We start from the raw sequence: 19,344 nt of genomic DNA, 5'->3' as shown, positions 1-19,344 counted from the left end.
CGCTCCTTTCTGAAACGGGGGTGAGGTGGGGTAGGGGCGGAAAGGGCTGCCTGTGTGGTCTCCAAGCTCCTGGTCCGAGAGCAGAGCTGTGGCCTCAAGGAGCCAGGCTGGGAAGCTGGACGATGCGACAGAGTGAGCGCGCTGGGCACTTCCTGGGAGCCAGGAGAGGTGCACAGCAGCAGAAAGAGCGATGGAGGAAGAGGTTCAGAAGTGGGGTCTGGATTGGCCTGAGAGCCTGGAGGCGGCAAGAAAAGCCATTCCTCCTAGCGCCCACCCCACTGAACTCAGAATGGGGGAAAGAAAGATGAGTGTGGGGAGAGCGGGTCCCGACTGGACAGTAGTTTCTACGGGAAGAGGCTCCCAAGCCATTTCACTTTTGCTACTTGGAAATGTTGGGACCGCTGGGAGAGGATCGGGGTAAGAGTGAAGGGGAACTACACCTGGTCAGAAATCCTGCTTGGACAAGGGGACCTGGGTCTGCAGGAATTGTGTCCTAAATAAGGTAGATTCTACAATGCAGTGGGGGGAGAGAATCTGTCTGAGAATCATCAATCATCTCACTGACTGCTTCCCAAGACTCTTGTGAGGGGACAGGCAGCTCTGGGGGCAAATGGGGCTGTGAGATGTAGCCCTTGGATTAAGAGCCTGGGGAAGATGAGCCAGAAGAAGCAGAGTGGCTGCCAGCAGTCTGCAGTCACTGCCACCATCCAAGGGCTGGGGGAGGAGCAGCTTATCAAGAACCCAAAAGATGAGGTTCCTCCTAAAGCACAGGAGGTCTCATCATGGTCAGTGTAACCCAGTAGAGCCCCCACTCTATGGAAAGCCTGGGCGGTGACAAAAGTAATCGAGTAAGTACAGCCTGGGCCCTGCCCCCAGGAGCTTCCCATCTTGTTAGAGTCAACCACTCTAACATACAAGAACAGAAGTGTCCACAAAGTGCTGTTTGAGACCTGTGGATGGAATAATTACTTCCAAATGAGGTGCTATGGCAAGCCATCTTGGAAGATGTGACATTTATTGAGTGAGGTCTAAAAGGATGAAGAAGATTTTTACTGATTTAGTGATGGAAGGGCATTGTGGGCGTAGGGAATGATATGGACAAAGGTACAGAGGTAGGAAAGTACAGCATATGGACTCATGGGATGGAGATTGTTTTTTTTTCCATGGGAGTGGGAAATATTCCTCATTTACTGACAATTAGATGGAGGGAGTCAAATGATTTTTAAATTGTCTCTCCTGGATCTATTTTCCAGGTTGGTTATTTTACCGATGAGATATTTTAGGTTTTCATCCATTTCTTCATTTTTTTTGTTTCTGTTTGACTGATTCTTGCTCTCTCATAGAGTCATTACTTTCCATTTGTCCAATTCTAGTTTTTAACATTGTTTTCATCTGTTAGTTTTTGTACTTCCTTCTTCAATTGGCCAAATGTATTTTTAAGGGATTTGTTTTCTTCAGTGTACTTTTTTCCAATTGGCCAATTGTATTTTTGAAGGACTCTTCTACCTCTCTCATTAGACTTTTAAAATCATTCTTACGCTCTTCTAAGAAGGCTTTGGGGCTTCAGACCAGTTCATATTCCCTTTTCATGTTGCAGATGTGGGTTTCTTGACATTGTTGTCCTCTTCAAAGTTTTTGTCTTGATCTCCACTCTTCTCATAGTATGAATCTATGGTACGTATCTTTTTACTCGTGGTGTTTCTTTATTCCCTGGCCTTTAAAGAGTTTGACCTCTTCTGCTGGGGAACAGAGTGCACTGAGCCAAGCTTCTTTTGTTGGGAGCCTACATATTGGTCACTGGCTTTGTGTGCTGGGCCTCTTATGTTGGCAATTGGAAGCTGTAGGATCCTGGCAGCTTACCTCATGTTGAGCTGAAATCAGCAAAGCTGGAAGTTTCAGGCAGTTCTAGGTTGTCTGCTTTTCCTTTCCTTAGCTTTCTTCAGCTCCTTTTCGATGGGTGCTACAGGGTATTTATCTGCCTCGGGCCCCTTTCAGTGCTCTCCCTGTTTCTGCTAATGCACTGGGAGATTCCTTTGAGGTAGAGTACCGAGGCACCTGTGGTTTTCTGAGCTGGTTTCCACCAGTTCCTCCCAACCTCAATGAGGTCCAGGTGTTGGTGTTTGCCTGCTCTACCACCTGGACTTCAGGATCTCTTCCTGGTTGACAGTTGGAGGTTCTCACAGCTTACCTTGTGTTTGGCTGGTATCAGCCATGCTTGGACTTTAGGAAGACTTTAGGTTGCTTTCTTCTGCTCTTTTCAGATAAATGGTGCAGGATACTTATCCGCCCAGGGCCTTTTGTAGTGCTATTACCCTTATTTTTGCTGAGGCACTGGGAGACCCATTTGCTGGGCTGCTGCACTGCTACTCCCCAACTTTCTTCTACTTCAGATGTTCCAGGGTTTTTTTTGGGGGGGGGATTTTCTGGGTTTTCAGAGGTTGATAGGGGAGAGTGAGAGCAACTACCTTTTTACTCCACCATCTTGTCCCCCCAATTTTCATATAATTTGGTTGTGGTTTTGCTGCCGCCGCCTTCTTCTTCTTCTTCTTCTTCTTCTTCTTCTTCTTCTTCTTCTTCTTCTTCTTCTTCTTCTTCTTCTTCTTCTTCTTCTTCTTCTGTCTCTTTTCCCCTCCCCTCCAAAGTTCTTTTTAAAAGTCTCAGGTAAAAGAACAAAGATGAATCTCTTTTATCCTGTGCAATAATAGAAATCAACAGACTTCCATCGGACATGCCCTTGGACAAATTCTCTCTCATTTAGAAATGGGCAGTCATGTTTTGTTCCTCATTTTGAAAACCTGATCAAGGGTTGAACACAAATTCTAGATTGCGGTGGGAACCATCAAGCTTTTCTCTTACTCATCAAGTTGTGGCTCATGTTCACTTAAAGAAACCTTCTAAATACCTTTTGAATTTAGTCTAAAACTGCCAACCTTTCACAAGGAAAGTTTTCATTTCTGCCAAAGTGTTGGTTTTATACGCACACCCCCTGCACCTCCAACCTTTTTGTCTTTTTTTTGTTGGCTCAAGTTTAGTGTTGAAAAAGAATAGACAGTATATAAAAATACTTTTTTTGTTTGGTTTTGAGTAAAAGTCTTCTGTTTTAGGGAAATATGATTACTAAATACTTTTTTCATAAAGTTTGTTAATACATTCTTTCTCTTCCTTCTTCCTTCCTTCTTTCTTTCTTCCTTTCTTCTTTCCTTCTTTCTTTCTTCCTTTCTCTTTTCTTTCTTTCTTCCTTTCTTCTTTCCTTCCTTTCTTCTTCCTTTCTTTTTTTCTTTCTTTCTTTCTTCTCTTCCTTCTTTCTTCTTTCTTTCTCTTTCTTTCTTTCTTTCTTTCTTTCTTCTTTCTTTCTTTCTTTCTTTCATTTTTCCTCCTACACTTGACAGGTATGAGAGGGATGGTGTCTCTTAGCAGCAGTTCTTTGAGATGGAGTTGAACTCAATGAGTCCTCACCACAAAAGGATCATACATTTATTGGGTTAGATCAACCTAGTTACCCCTAAGCTGCCAAGCTTGCTTTTTAATTATTAATATTATTATTTTAGCTGGACCATATATATGATACCTGGTGCCATTTTCTTTTGTTTAGTTTTTTTTTCTTTTCTTGATGACCCTGAGCACAAAGTAGCTGAGATAGATGAGTGAGGACCACATGATGTTCTGAATATGAGAGCGGCACTGGTTTTGCTGCATCCAGGAGAAATCGAGATAGTTAACTACACAACCCATCAACATCTGTGTAATCAGAAACAAGGTGATGAACATGGTGAACTTCGGTGAGACCTGGAACCCCACCGCTTGCAAGGTATAGTAGGAATACATTACTGCATGCACTTCATAGTTCATGGTCATGAACCAACCATGTCCTTCTAAAAGTAGCAAGAATAGAGCAGCACAGTGATGTGGTGACACCAATGTAGTAAGATGAGTTTCTGTTTTTGAAAAATAATTAATAGTTTCTCCAAATTCAAGTGATTTGCTTAATACAAATGCAAAAGACGCAAATTTGCTGACAGGTCCATTGTAAAAACTCTGATCACAAATTGATTGCTTCAGGCCTTTGGTCATCAAAATGTACACAATATAAGCACCAGTTTGAAGAGCAAAACTATACCCTAACCCTATATGGAAGACTGCAATGCTCAGGGACCACAGTACAAGTGGCTTCCTGACTTCCAACTTTGCCCATTTGTTCATTAGGTGCTGACCACCAAATATAAAGGCAGCATACAGAGCTGAAAATAAGAACGATTTTCTTCCAGTTCTCTTGCATCGACTGGATGGCTTTGTTCTCATTGAATTGCTTTTCAAATTCATATTCCTGAGAAGTCAACACTAACATGTTCATTTGAACTGCTTCTCTGAATCCCTGCATATTCCATATAAAAATAAGTAAATTATCTGCAAAAAAGCATTTCTCCCCCTTTCTATTACTGTCTGAAGTCCTTCCCTCAACAACCTCCCATTTCTTCCCCTCCTTGTGCACCCTCTGCATCTCTCTAAGCTGCATCCTGGATTTGCCATTGCTTTCTCCTGCTCTTCCTATTCTCTTTCTCCTGTATCTGGTGTTCTTCTTGATCCTGTTTCATTTTGAAGTTTCATTTTCATTGTATTATGAGGTTCAGACACATGAGCAGACACCTTAAACTTACTTGGATGATTCCATTTCTCTACATGGAGGACACTTGGGAACTTGTTTCTGAGTTGAGGGCCGGCTCTAAGAGTCTGATCTGGGTTTAACATCCAGGACAATTTGCCTCTTGTCCAGGCTTAACCCACAAGGCTCAATCATTTAGGAACCAGGGCTCTCCAAATCTCTCCCTGCAAGGGAGGCTACTGAGACATTCCTTCTCACTCTTTGAACCTTAGATTTACACATTCACTCCTCTATGCAGGTGGCACCAAGGCACATGGGAAAGCCTTGGAAACTACAACCCAATCTAGGAACCCTCATAACGAGGAAATGTATGTTGTCACATCCTCAGCAGATGTTTTGGGGAGTGTCTCACGGGAAACACTCTTTGAAGTTAGGCTAGATTTTCTCTATATATCGTTTACCCTCAGATGAATAAACTGACTCAGTCTTTACTGCTCCGCCTGGCCGACGTCTCACATTTATTTTCTGCCTTCCCATTCAGTGCACTATCTGATTGCTGGCAACATTTCAGAGGGTCTTGATGATGTGTAAAGGAAGTGTTTGGGAGAAACTATGAGTCACGTATAGACTTCCTGCCAAATATTTAGTGCAAGGGAAGCTCTTTGATGACCCTTATCGGCATTCAAAAAGCCCTTTCAATATCACTACCTAGTCTTTTTCCTCTGCCCATTTTAGGAAAATCCTGGTGACTCTTCTGTTTACAACCTTCAGTGATATACCTGTTGTAAGGGAACAGGCCTTAAGTTCTTCTCCCCCACTAAAACCATCTGAGTCTGAGAAACAGGCATTACTCTTTGGTATTGGAACCAGTAAGAACAGTTGTATGAATTCATCTAGCAATATTCTGCAGCATGAGAACAGGAGTGGGAAAGGCAGAAGGCAAAATTGACTCAGATGTGAGGTTAGGAAAGAGATATGCAGCAATAGGACAAAGGATTCAAGGATTCAAGAGCACATGAAACTCTGAAGTTGGAATTCTTAACTATGAGGCCAAGATTTTCCATGAATGAAAGTGCATCTATAACAGCATGGTCCCCGAATAAAGCACAGAGTGGAGTGATTAGAGGTTATGGTGAGAATGAAAAATACATTTGAAAGGATGAGGATAGAGATAAGTAAAGCAATGAGGATAGGGTTAGATAGAAGAATTTTAGAGTTATAGATTATAGAGATAGAACACTTTGGGTACTAGTGACTCCAAGGGTGTGGCTATTCTTATATATGGCTGGGGTAGAGGGAAGGTTCAGATCATGACAGTGCACTACTTTGAGTACTAGGAAAAAAGGATATTTCAGAAGGCATCAACATATAAATTGTAGTCCCCAATTACAAAGTCAGGGTCAGTGGAAGGTTAACAAGGGCTCATAATGTCCCATCCTGCACAGTTTTTCAAAGATCATTGAGAATAGCGCAGCAATTACACTTAGGTCACTTAAACTGAAACACTTATCAAGCACCTAATGGTGCAAAGCACTCTGCTAGGGACTAGGGACATGAACACAAAAACGACAAATAGTCCCTGTCCTTAAAGAGCTTATATTTTACTGAATGCACATTCTTCCAGTTCCTAAGGATGAACTTTACCAGGCTGTCTTGAAATCATCAAGGTAAAGTCAAGTCATCTATTATGATGTCCTGAGGTATTTTGCTTATCAACTTCCTATTAACCATTTTGGTCATGTCCTTTGTAATCTATAAATCATTCTCATAGTCTAAGAAAATTAAAGCAACTTGAGAGTTGAGCTTCTCTGTTTTCATGTTGTCATACATTAGCTTCTCCATTTGCCCTGAGCCATTACTCACTCTACTCTTAATCTCATTCCCTTCCTTCTGATGACCATTTCCAGTTTATCCTGAATCTATCCTGTTTGTTCATAGTGATTTACGTGTTGTCTTCTCCATTATGTTGTGAGTGCCTTGGACCAGGGATTGTCTTTTATCTTTTTTTGTCTCCCCAGGCACACATTGCTGTTATTCACTCATTCAGACATGTCTGAACTCTTCATGACCCTATAAATCATAACTGTTCCATAAAGTTTTCTTGGCAGAGATACTGAAAGGGTTTGTCATTTCCTCCTCCAGTGGATCCTTTTGTCAGACAGAGCAAGGATAACTGACTTGCCCAGGGTAACACAGCTAGGAAGTGTCTGAAGCTGGATTTGAACTCAGATATTCCTGATTCCAGGCCCAACACTCTGTTCCCTGAGACACCAGCTGGCACAACATGCTAGTTGACTCAGTGATTGACTTATTTGATCCTACTTTTTTTTAAATAAAATAACTTAGAGAACACAGACACAAGCAAAAGCCTTTTGTTTTCCCTATTAACTTCAGCTCATTGCAATCTTTAGCATTCCCAGTGCTGTTATTACAGGTCTTTCCTATATTTTATAATCATCCTTTTTCACCTGGGCTTGCTTGTATCCTGTGTTTATCCTTTTTTTTTTTTTTGCTTTTTGGTGAGGCAATCAGGATAAAGTGACTTGCACAGGGTCACACAGCTAGTAAGTGTCAAATGTCCAAAGCCAAATGTGAACTCAGGTCCTCCTGACCCCAAGACCAGAGCTCTATCCACTGAGCCACTGAGCTGCTCCTATCCTGTGTATATCTTTTTAAACCTATATTTTTAGTTGTCTAAATCTATATTCTGAGGTCAGGTTCTAATGTTCTACATTCTTGGTGCCCTTTTACCTCTCACATTTTCTGTTCCATATTCTAGCAGCCCTCCAGCTCTCACACTTTATGATTCTACTTCCTCTGGACTATGAACTGATTCAGTGGAAGTATTAGGGACAACCAAGTTCAACCCTTCTCCCTTGTGAGTATCAACCCTTAGTACTGTTGACGAAGGCCATACTAAAACTTGTATCCGTTTCCTGACCCTAGTTAGTCTCGTCCAGGATGAAATTAGGAAGGAAAAAAAGGTTGACCTAATGCATGTTAGGGTTTACTAAGATTAGGATAATGTGTTTCTGATACATAGACTAATTCTTTGGAATCTCCTTTTTCTCTCTCTTAGATGATCAATTAGAAGGAACAGAGGTGAGTCTAATATTTTGTTTCACATCAGAGAATTTGAATAGTTAATACTGTATGGGGGCTCTGGGGGTCCATATTGATACATTAGAAAGAACAAAAAAATAGATGTTAAAAGGTAATTAACTTTTCTTTGGGGATCTGCTATTGATTTGCTGTGTGATTTGAATAACTCTTTTACCCCCTCTGAGCGACAGTTTCATCAACTATAAAATAAGACCATTGTACTAAAATTCTCTAAAAGATATTCTTAGGGTCCTTTCTCTGTGCTCACATTCTATATTATTTGTTCTAAGGTCTCTTGTAGCTCCAGCATTTCAACATTCATTTTTTAAAATAGTAAAGTCAAACTTAGAAAGTGGAAGTGATTAGTTCAAAGTCAGAAGACTTGAACAGGGACACCCCAAATAAGTATGAATATTGTAAGAGCCAAAGATAGAGGTTCTAAGACTCCAGTGGAATATACGAACCACTGTCTGAAAAATGGCTGCTACAGATAGCCTGGTACAAGCAAAGCTGCATGATACCTGGATACCCTCAAACCAATCTGCACCATACATCCGAAAATTAATATGAACCAATAAATATGCACTCTGTGATGCTAATATGTGAGTACTAAATGTGAAACACTTTCTTCATTATCTTCTAATTTATGTCTCCAGAGACAGCTTATGACCACTTGGATCTATGTAGCAAAGGAAATGGATATACTCAGATTCAAAAGACAAGTCTTCCTGACTCCAGGCCTGATGCTCAATCCGTTGGGCCCCTACTTAAGTGGCCTCCAATTGTCTCTCAAGACTTATTTGTCCATCACCTCCTCTCTCCAATACTCAGTGATCTAATTAAACTCTTTACTCTCTCTGTTCCAGACAATCCATTTTCCTATCTTTTTAAGGAAAGCTATGCCAATGACCATATTTGAAAGAAAAGCTTCACATGCTTCTCGGTTGCACGTTGATGTTTTTCATTGATGATTTAGCTCATTGGAAAGTTATGGCATTTTGATTTGATGCTTGAGCTCATTTTGTACTGGCCATCCTCTATGCCTGGAATGGACTCCCCTTTCTTCCTTTAAGATGCAGATCAAATATTATTTGCACAAGGAGTTTTTCCTGATCCTTCTGATAGGATTATTGTTATTGCACCACTTTCTACTGCCTGGGTACTCTGACCAATCCTGAACTGTGATAGCAAGCAGGTCTGTATAATTAAACTAATACCTTATGGTGGGATTACTCAGGTACATTGATAGCAAACCGGTGTGTCTTATTAAAAAATCACTTGAGGGCTGGGATTAGCCACGAGGGCCTCCGGGGTGATTGTTATTTTCAGTATTTAAACTGGACCCTGGCAATCAAAAGGGCTCAAAAGCAAAAGAGATAGGAGCAAGGAGCTCTCTTGGAAACTCTGGAGAAAAAGCTCCTGGCGGTTCTGCGCTATGAAAAGAAGGGCCTTGGCGGCTCAACCTGTGCAATCAAGGTAAAGAGAGCGAAGGTCGCAACACCCTATTTTTTAACAGTTTTAGGGGTCAAAAGGCTCCGGGTAAAGTGGGGAAATAGGAAAAACAAAAGTAAAAAGGCTTCGGAATAGGAGCATAGAGAAAGAAAAGAAAAGAAAAGAAAAGGGCTGCAGCATAACAATAGTATCCCTTTGGAAGGCCATAAGCACTCTTAAGGTTTTGGGAGGCGCACCTGACATTGAAAGTATGGGTCAAATACAAAGCAGAAGCAAAGACAGAGAAAATAATGTGCAACTTTTAAAAGAAAGAGTGAAGAAATAAGTTTTTCTTCACAGATGGTCAGTTACAGGAATTTTTGGAATGTGTAGAAACATGCTGCCCGTGGGTGCTTCAGGAAAGAAAAATCGATTTACAAATAAGGGAAATGGTGGGTAGACAAATGAGTGATTACTATAGAGAAGTACGTCCAGGTGCTTTCTCCATAGCTACATTCTCAATTTCAACCGTGCTAAAAATATGTCTCGATCCTCAAGAGGATGTGTTATTAATAACTGAAATACATAAGGCAGATTTGGGGGCAGGAACTAAGGAAGAAGATATGAATAGAATATTTCAGGAAAAGCTTAGAATTGTAGAAGATGTTATCTATGCAAAATGTATTAGACCTTCAGCACCACCACATCCCTCACCCTCACATAGATCAAGCTCCTACAGAAAACATAATGAGGAGATAAATAAATATCAAAAAAGCCATAAAATACACTGTAAAGGGTTATTAGAAAAGGCAATTATAAAAGCAGAGGAAAAGGGACAGGTAGTACCCATGGAATTCAAATTACCTGTGCCCAGAATAATGCTATTTCCAGTACATGAGGAGGAAGATGTAAATAACCCAAGTACAAACACTAGAGTTCAGAGACAGTTTAAATTTAAATTGTTAAAAGAATTAAAAGAGGCTTCAGTTAATTCCGGATCCAATAGAATATTAGCCCCATATAACTGGTATTCTATAGTAAAGATATGTCTTGCTACTAGAGATTATTTCATTTGGGAATCAGAATATTGTTTTTAATATAAATGTATTTATTTTTAGTTTTCAATATTCACTTCCACAAGTTTTTGAGTTCCAATTTTTTGCCCCATCTCACCCTTTCCCCTACTCTGTCCTCTCTTCTATCTCTCCCCCCTTCTCTTATCCCCTTCCCCTTCTAGTTTCCTGTAGGGCAACATAGACTTCTATACCCCATCTCCTGTATTTCTTATTTCCCAGTACCATGTGAAAACATTTTTTTCTACATATGTTTTTACAACTTTAGGTTTCAAATTTTCTCTCTCCCTCCCCACCCACCCTCATTGAAAAGGCAAGCAACTCAATATAGGTTGTACATGTGCAATTATGCAAAACACTTCCATAGTAGACATGTTGTGAAAAGCTAACTCTGTTTCCCTTAATCCTATCCTGCCCTCCCATTTCTTCTATTCCTTCTTTTCACCCTGTCCCTCCTCAGAAGTATTTCCTTCTGATTACCCCCTTTCCCAATCTGTCCTCCTCTCTATCATCACCCTGCTCTCTTATCCCCTTCTCCCCCTAATTTCCTGTAAGGTAACACAGATTTCTATACCCAATTGAATGTGTATGTTACTCCCTCCTTAAGCTAGATCCAATGACAATAAGATTCACTCATTCCCTCACCTTCCCCTGCTTCCCCTCCACTGTAAGAGACTTTTCTTTTATCTTTTCTTTTGATAATTTACCCCATTCTGCCTCTCCCTTTCCTCTTCTCCGAGTATCATCTTCTCTCATCCCTTAATGTTATTCTCCACACATGACCCTTTAATCTTCAACTCACCCTGTGCCCTGTATCTCTTTATCTATCTATCTATATACATACATACATACATATATTTTTTTTCTTCAACTGCCCTAATACTGACAAACATCTCATGAGTTATAAATATCATCATTCCATGCACGAATGTAAACAGTTCAATCTTAATAAATCTATCATGATTTCTCTCCACATTGTCTTTCACTTTTCATTCTTTTGGATTTGTTTTACAATGTCTTCATTTTTCATAAACTCAGTAGTTTCCAGTTGCTCCATTCTAATTTTTAAGGAAGTGTTTTCATCACTGAGCTTTTGGACTGTTTCCATTTGGCCAATTTTGCTTTTAAAGGCATTCTTCTCCTCATTGGCTTTTTGGACCTCTTTTGCCATTTCGGTTTCTCTAGTTTTTTAAGTGTGATTTTCTTCACCATTTTTTGGGTCTACTTTAGCAAACTGCTAACTAGTTTTTTTATGATTTTCTTGCGTCACTTTTATTGCTCTTCCCAGGTCTTCCATGGCCTGCGACCGATTCCTATTTTTCTTGTTGGCTGTGGAGTAGGAACTTTGACTTTGTTGTCGTCTCCTAGTTGTATGTTTTCATCTTCTTTGCCACCAAAAAAAGAGATTCTATGCTCTGACATTTTTTGCACAGTTTGCTCATGATCCCAGCCAATTACTTGAGTATTAAACTCTTTGTTAAGGTAAAGGATCTACATCCAGTGTGCAGAATACACTGTCCCCAGCTTTGAGGGTTTTCTGCAATTATGTTCACAGATATTTCCAGAAACATCTAACTTTTCAGGTCTTCCAAAGTGGTATGATAAAGAGTGATGTATTTATTCCTTTCCTGGCCAGTGCTCTGATCTATCAGAGACCACAAACATTCCTTTTTACCTTGGAACTGTGAGGAGTGTTCTCTCTGCCCCATTGTTAATAGCTCCACCACGCCAGCACTCTTCCTTGCCCTAGGAGTGCCACCCAGACTGTGACCCACATAAAACCATGGCAAAGAAAGAGAATTCTACCTCTACACCAGCATAGAAATCACTGTAATCTCCCTCTGATCAGCCACTGAATTCCCCCTCAATCTGTGGGCTAGATATCCAGAAGCAGCTGCCCCCCCACCAGGGGTACAACCTGGAATGGGGCTGAGAATTACTTTCTCTCTCATGAGGTCACAGAATTTTCATAGTGACATTCTAAGTTGTCTTTGGAGTTCTGGGTCAAGGAATCGGGGAAACTGCCACAGCTGCCCATGATTCAGTCCCCTGAGCCCTGTACCACATTGATTTCCTACATGCCCAAGGTGAACTGTGTTTCTCTCCTAACTCTACACAATAGATCTTTATAATCAAAGGTGAGATAGAGCTTTCTTATCGACCATCCAGTTCTCTTGGAATGGACATTTGCATAACTCTGTCTTTTCTGGTTTCTGCTGCTCTAGAATTTATTTAGAGCCATTTATCCAAGTTATTTCTAGGTGTTTGGGGGAGAGCTAAAGAAAGTTGCTGCATTTACTGCACTGTGTTGGCTCTGTCCCCGCACCATTTAAATAATGTTTAACATTCCTTTCAAACACAATGTTTTGGGGCCAGGTAGGTGAGTGACCACAACAAACAGCACCTGGGAAACAAGTGAAACCATTTCATTTTTGACTTTCCTATCTGGAAAGAAAATCTCAAGGACCGTATTCCAATAAGGAATCTAATAGTGATAAGTGTGCATTTAAATATAGATTCAACTTTGGGAAAACAGAGTCAACTTGGGGAAAAAAGATAGGAAAGTGTGGGTTGAAGAGGAGAAAAGGGAAGTCCAAAGGAAATTTAAAATAGATATACACTTGTGGGCCAGGCCACCTGCAGGACCGGCCCAGCCGATGTAGGGGACAGGCAAGGATGCTGCCTGCTTGGCCAGTGCTTGAGATTTTCTCTCCTGGCAGGCTCCTCTCTGGGCAAACCTGTGACCTCAGCTAGGAGGACAGGCAGTGAGGCAGGCCTCACCTCCTCTGTCACCCCAGTGGTCACTCCGGCCTTAAGAAGGATCAGCCTCAACCTGGCATCAGCTTTGCTGCAGACTTGTCCTGCTCTTCTGCCACATGAGTCAGAATTCTGCGCTCCAGTTCTCAAAGTTGATCCTGTACCTCCTCTAGCTGTAGGAGCCCAGCCTCAGCACTTTTGTCACCAAAAAGCAATTGACGAATCCAGGCAGGGTCCTTAGACTCCACCTAGAAGCCACCAGAGGAAAGAGCTCAGCAGGGATGAGGAAGGAAGAGGGCCTGGACAGGAGGCCTGGGCTGTCTAAAGACACTCTGAGGGCTGGCACATGCCTGCCTGATGCCAAGGAAGGGATACTTGTGAAACAAGTGACTGGCATTTCTCTACTGCTTTTGAGGTCTGCAAGAAGGATCTCATTGGATCCTCTGGGACCTCATATTATCCCATTTGATAGATGGAACTGAACCTTCTGATTAGCTAGTCTTTGCTTAGATCAGAGAAATGCTGCAGAGTGGGCTTTGCAAAGCCTCAGACTGAGTCACGGCTGACAGGTGGATTTAGAAGCAGTTAAGGAGTCAGGTTAAATTAGCAAGGAAAGGAAGAGAGCATTTTCCCTAACCTCAACCTCTCAGCCCAAAGCACTGCATTTAACCCTAATTCATTCAGGGTTGATGTCAGATGGACTGTCTCAAAGGCCTGAAGAAATCTTTTCATGTGGGTTGGAAGTTTCGAGAGATTTTAACTCAAAACCTTTGTAGAGTGCTGCAGGGACCTTGGGGGCACTGAACTGCTACAGGTCCTGGTGGATTGGTGCCTTCTGAATATAGTTCCAGTTCAAATCTGTGAAAATGCTTAACCTAGAGATACCTCATGGACAATGTTTATGGACATCAAATCCTGCATGAAGGAGAGGACATTTTTAATTCTCTAAGGAGTGTGACCCCAGAATCTAACCATGTCAGAGAAGAAGGATATCCTAGGCAACACCTCACAGTTAACCCTGAATTCTTAAGTGTATAAGTTCCCAAGTTTGAGACCCTGAGATTCTGACCTACTAAAGATAGAAGGGCATTTCCTGATCCAGAAAGCTCATTGGAGAAAGATGAAGATGGTCTGCATAAATAGTTACTGTGCAGTGTCCTATATGGAGAGAAAATATAGTGAGTACCTTGGACAGTGCAGGTCCGATGGACAATGGATTCTGTGTTAGCCCCAAAATATGTTTAACTTTTTTTTTTGGGGGGGGTGAGGCAGTTGGGGTTAAGTGACTTACCCAGAGTCACACACAGCTAGTTAAGTGTTAATGTGTCTGAGGCCAGATTTGAACTCTGGTCCTCCTGACTCCAGGGCTGCTGCTCTGCCCACTGCACTACCTAGCTGCCCCTGTTTAACTTCTGAATCACAGAGTATCATGAGTCTAGGGGAGAAAGGATAAGAGTCTGGGGGAAAGAAGGAATTACTATGATATCAAAGGGTGGCCTCAAGAACAACCTTCACCTCATCCCTTTTCAGGGGACCTCATGGGCTGTTCAGTCTTGTGTGTTTATCTGTTTATGGATATCTGTGAATCCTCTGCAACTTCTGCATTTTTGATACCTCGAGGGCTTGCAAGAGAGCAAGTCATTCACATATGAGGACACCAAAAAAAGCAGAGGCATTTTATTTGGGGGGGGGGATCCTAAGGGCTTGAGAGGATTGCCTGAGGACAATATGAGTCAGCAGTGTGATGGGCCAGCCAAAAGAGTCAATGCTACCTCGGGGCATTGAGGAGAGGCACATATTCCAGGAACAAGTTGGTGACAGTCCCGGTATAATCTCTTCTTGGACAGATCACATCTCAAGTGCTGTGTTCAGGTCTAGGCATCACGGTTTAAGAAGGACATTCATGAGCCAGAAAGTGTCCATAGAAGGGCAACCAAGGATGGCTACAGGCTTTGAATCTATCTCATATAAGGAGCAAATGAAGAAATTAGACATATTGAGCTTAGAGAAGAGGAGACTTGGTAGGGTGATACGAAAGCCGTTCTAGTATCAGAAGGGCTGACATGTGGATGAGCGTTTAGAGTTGTCCTGGATTCCCCCAAATGGAAAGACCAAATGACAATGAAGGGGTTAGAAATTCAGAGATTTTTTGACTGTTAGAACTTAGAGGATGTTTAGGGATCACCTAGCCTACCCATTCCTTCCTTATACAGTTGAGAAGATTAGCCCAAAATAGTCAAGTGAGGAGGTCAAAAGTGACTAGGGACAGTCTCAGGAAAGAATGAAAATCACAAGTGAGCATCACAATCTCTTGGTTCACTTTCATGGTGGCACTGATGTGCTTAGAAAGGAAGGGGTTGGACCTTCTGCTTCTGGGAGCCAAGATGGTGGAGTAAGAAGTAGCTCTTACCCTCCGTTGTTAACCTCTGAAAGCCAGAAAATATCACCCCAGGAAAAAACCTGGAATAGCTGAACCAGAAGAAAGATGGGGTGCAGCAGTCCAGTAGCCCAGGTAGCTTGAGAGATTAATGGGAAAGGCCCCTATTGCCCTGGGGTTAGGGGAGCAGTACAGAATGTGAGGCATCCCGGCAAGCTAGCAGAAAGCCCCACCTCAGCATACTAGGGAAGATCCTGAAACACAGGTGGTTGAGCAGGCAAACACCAACACCTGGACCCCCTAGTGCCTCAGTGAGGGTGGGGGAACTGTTGGAAACCAGCTTGGAAAACCACCAGGTGCCTCGGCATTCTACAGCACCCAGGTCTCCCACTGCCTCAGCAAAAGTACTATCCACTATCAGTGGATAGAGTACCAGCCCTAGATTCAGGAGGACCTGAGTTCAAATCTGGCCTCAGACACATAACACTAGCTGTGTGACCCTGGGCAAGTCATTTAACCACATTGCCTAGACACAACAAAAAAATGAATAAATAAGGGAAGCAAGCTCCAAGGGGCCCCAGATGGATAAACATCCTGCAACATCCATCTGAAAGGAGCTGAAGAAAGCAAAAGAAAAGAAAGGCAGGCACCTCCAGGGGCCAGACTACCCAATCCAACCCCTAGAGTCCCAGTGTTGCTGATTCCAGCCCAACACCAGGTAAGCTGCCAGAACCCTACAGCCTCCAACTGCCAACATTGGAGGCCCCAGCACACAAAACCAGTGACCAAGGCCTTAGGCTCCCAACATAAGAAGCTTGGGTCAGTGCCCTCTGCTCCCCAGCAGTAGAGCCCAATCTCTTTAAAGGCCAGGAAATAAACAAACACCATGAGCAAAAAGAAACGTACCATAGATTCTTATTATGGGAAGAGTGAAGATCAAGGCAGAAATTCTGAAGAGGACAACATTGTCAACAAACCCACATCTGGAACCTCAAAAGGGAATATGAACTGGTCTGAAGCCCAAAAAGCCTTCTTAGAAGACCTCCAGAAGGGTTTTAAAAGTCAAATAAGAGAGGTAGAAGAAAAATGGGAAAAGAAATGAGAGGTATGCAAGAGAGAATCAATAGCTTGGAAAAAGAAGGACAAAAATTAACTGTAGAAAACAAGTCCCTAAAAACTACAATTGGCCAAATGGGGAAGGAGGTACAAAATCTAACAGAAGAAAACAATTTGTTAAAAAGTAGAATTGGGCAAATGGAAGCTAATGACTCTGTGAGAGCCAATCAGCAATAATCAGTCAAACAAAAACAAAAGAGTGAAAAAAATAGATGAAAACATAAAATACCTCATTGGTAAAACAACTGACCTGGAAAATAGATCCAGGAGAGATAATTTAAAAATTATTGGCCTACCTGAAAATCATGACGAAAAAAACAGCCTGGACAGCATCTTTCAGGAAATCATCAAGGAAAACTGCCCTGAGGTCCTAGAACCAGAGGGTGAAATAGTCATCAAAAGAATCCACCAGTCACCTCATGAAAGAGATCCCAAATTGAAAACACCAAAGAATATAGTAGCCAAATCCCAAAATTACCAGGTCAAAGAGAAAATACTGTAAGCAGCCAGAAAGACACAATTTAAATATCATGGAACCACAGTCAGGATTACACAGCTTCTACATTAAAAGACCATAGGGATTGGAATATGATATTCCATAAGGCAAAGGAACTTGGATTACAACCAAGGATCAATTACCCAGTGAAAATGAGCATGATCTTTCAGAGGAGGAGATGGACATTCAATGAAATGTCCTTCCAACCAAACCTTCCTGATAAAAAGACCAGAGCTCAACAGAAAATTTGATCTTCAAATACAAGACTCAAGAGAGACATAAAAGGTAAACGGGACAGAAAGAAACAACATGTTATTAATAAGGTCAAACTATTTACACCCCTACAGGGAATATGACACTTGTAACTCTTGAGAACTGTATTGTTATTACATCATATTAGAGGGGTATACATAAAGGGGTGGGTATAAATTGACTTTGTTGTAATATTAAAAGAAAAAATCTAATCAAGTGGGTTAAATGGATCCAAGTCAGTGGATTAATCTGATCTAACTAAGCAAATGTACTGAGAGAAAAGGAAAGGAGGATACAGACAAGGGTAAATTACATTACAGGAAAAGACACAAAAACTGATTACAGCAGAGGGAAGGGGGGGAAATGAGTATTGTTTGAACCTTACTCTCATCAGATTTGGCTCAAGAAGGGAATAACATAATCAGTTAGGTATAGAAATCTAACTTGCCCTATAAGCAGTAGGAGGGAAAAGGGGAAAGAAAAGTGAGGAGGCTAATAGAAGGCAGATGGGACTGAGGGAGGCGGTGGTCAAAGGCAAAACACTAGTGAGGAGGGAAAGGAGAAAGAAAAGCATAAATGGGGGGGAGGATGGAGAGAAAGACACAGATAGTAATCATAACTGTGAATGTGATATATGAATGTAATGGAATACTATTGTGTTAAAAGAAATGAACAGGTAGACTTCAGAAAAACCTAGAAAGATTTTTATGGTCTGATGCTCAGTGAAGTAGAACCAGGAGAACATTACACACAGTAACAGCAACATTGTGCAATTACTAATATTGATAGACTTAACCCTTCTCAGCAATACAAGGATCTAAGACATCTCCAAAGGCCTCATGATGGAAAATGCTATCTGCATCCAAAGAAAGAACTATGGCATTTGGATGCAGATCAAAGCATACTATTTGCTATTTTTTTTCTTCTGTGTTTTGTTTCCTCTTTCTGGTGGTTCTTCCTATTGGTTCGAATTCTTACAACATGACTAATATGAAACTATGTTTAATAGGAATGTATATATATATAGTCTATATCAGATTGTGCACCATCTTGGGGAGGGAGGTGGGGAGGGAGGGGAAAAAATTTTTAACTCAAAAGCTTATGGAAGTGATTGTTGATAAATCAAAATAAATTAACAGTTTAAAAAAAGATTAAAAAAAAAAGAAAGAAGGGGTTGCTGTCTGGGCCAAGGCATCCATCTCGCCCCCTCCCCCCTTCTCTTCACTTCCAGGCCCCAGCTGCCTGAAAGGTTGGCCATCAATAAGTTTATTTTCCCCAAGGTAGAAGCAACACAAGGGATTATTCAACTTGTTTACCCATCTCTCTTCTGCACCTGAGCTTTATTCCCTTGGAAGATGCAATTTATCATGCCAAGGGATTTGATCTAAAATGAAAATAATCAATCTCTCTCTCTCTCTCTCTCTCTCTCTCTCTCTCTCTCTCTCTCTCTCTCTCTTTCTCTTCTCTTTCTCTTTCTCTTCTTTCTCTTTCTCTTTCTCTTCTCTTCTCTCTCTCTCTCTCTCTCTCTCTCTTTTCTCTTCCTCTCTCTCTCTCTCTCTTTCTCTCTCTCTCGCTCTCTCTCTCTCTCTCTCTCTCTCTCTCTCTCTCTCTCTCTCTCTCTCTCTCTCTCTCTCTCTCTCTCTCTTTCTCTCTTTCTCTCCTCTTTCCCTTTATAAGCCTCTTACCCTTTAGGTAGATCAACTGCTCCACCTGGCTACTTCTCATCTATATACATAGTAGGTCCCATGGCCCAATCCCACAGCTCCCAGAGCAGGGTGAGTTGCTACTTTAACCATCCTTGCGGTAGCTCTGCTAAACTGTAGACTCTCAGAACTTGAGGTCACTCCAGGGTCACTCATTTTGAGGAGGAATAAACTGAGGCTCAAGGTAACTACATCAGACCAAAATCACCTTGTTTTAAGGTGCTTAGAAATTATTTACTCTAACCCTTTATTTTGCAGAGGCAGGAATTGAGGCCTGGAGAGGGGGAAGGGACCTACTCAAGGTCACTACATGAGTCAGAGGCAGAATGAAAAGCCAGGTCTCATGTTACTTTGTAAATGGACTGGACTAGGTTGGGAGACAGGAGGAGAATGCACATGAGAGCTTTCGACATATGCCTGAATGTTTTTCCTGTGGA

General features: G+C 41.7%; 1 long non-coding RNA gene and 1 pseudogene across 1 annotated transcript; one reads left to right on the top strand and one right to left on the bottom strand.

Annotated features, from left to right (window-relative positions):
- Positions 1-3,582: 3,582 nt before the first annotated feature.
- Positions 3,583-4,351, bottom strand: LOC110197846 (very long chain fatty acid elongase 6 pseudogene; annotated as a pseudogene).
- Positions 4,352-7,458: 3,107 nt separating this feature from the next.
- On the top strand, positions 7,459-8,572 carry LOC110197739 (uncharacterized). Its single transcript, XR_013482959.1, has 2 exons — positions 7,459-7,702; positions 8,359-8,572. It is a non-coding gene; the product is annotated as an uncharacterized LOC110197739 (long non-coding RNA).
- The last annotated feature ends 10,772 nt before the right edge of the window (positions 8,573-19,344 follow it).

The sequence above is a fragment of the Phascolarctos cinereus genome, unplaced genomic scaffold (assembly GCF_003287225.1).
Source record: "Phascolarctos cinereus isolate Bilbo 61053 unplaced genomic scaffold, phaCin_HiC Scaffold_726;HRSCAF=1367, whole genome shotgun sequence".
NCBI classification, from domain to species: Eukaryota; Metazoa; Chordata; class Mammalia; order Diprotodontia; family Phascolarctidae; genus Phascolarctos; species Phascolarctos cinereus.
This window is presented reverse-complemented; position numbering and strand designations above follow the sequence as displayed.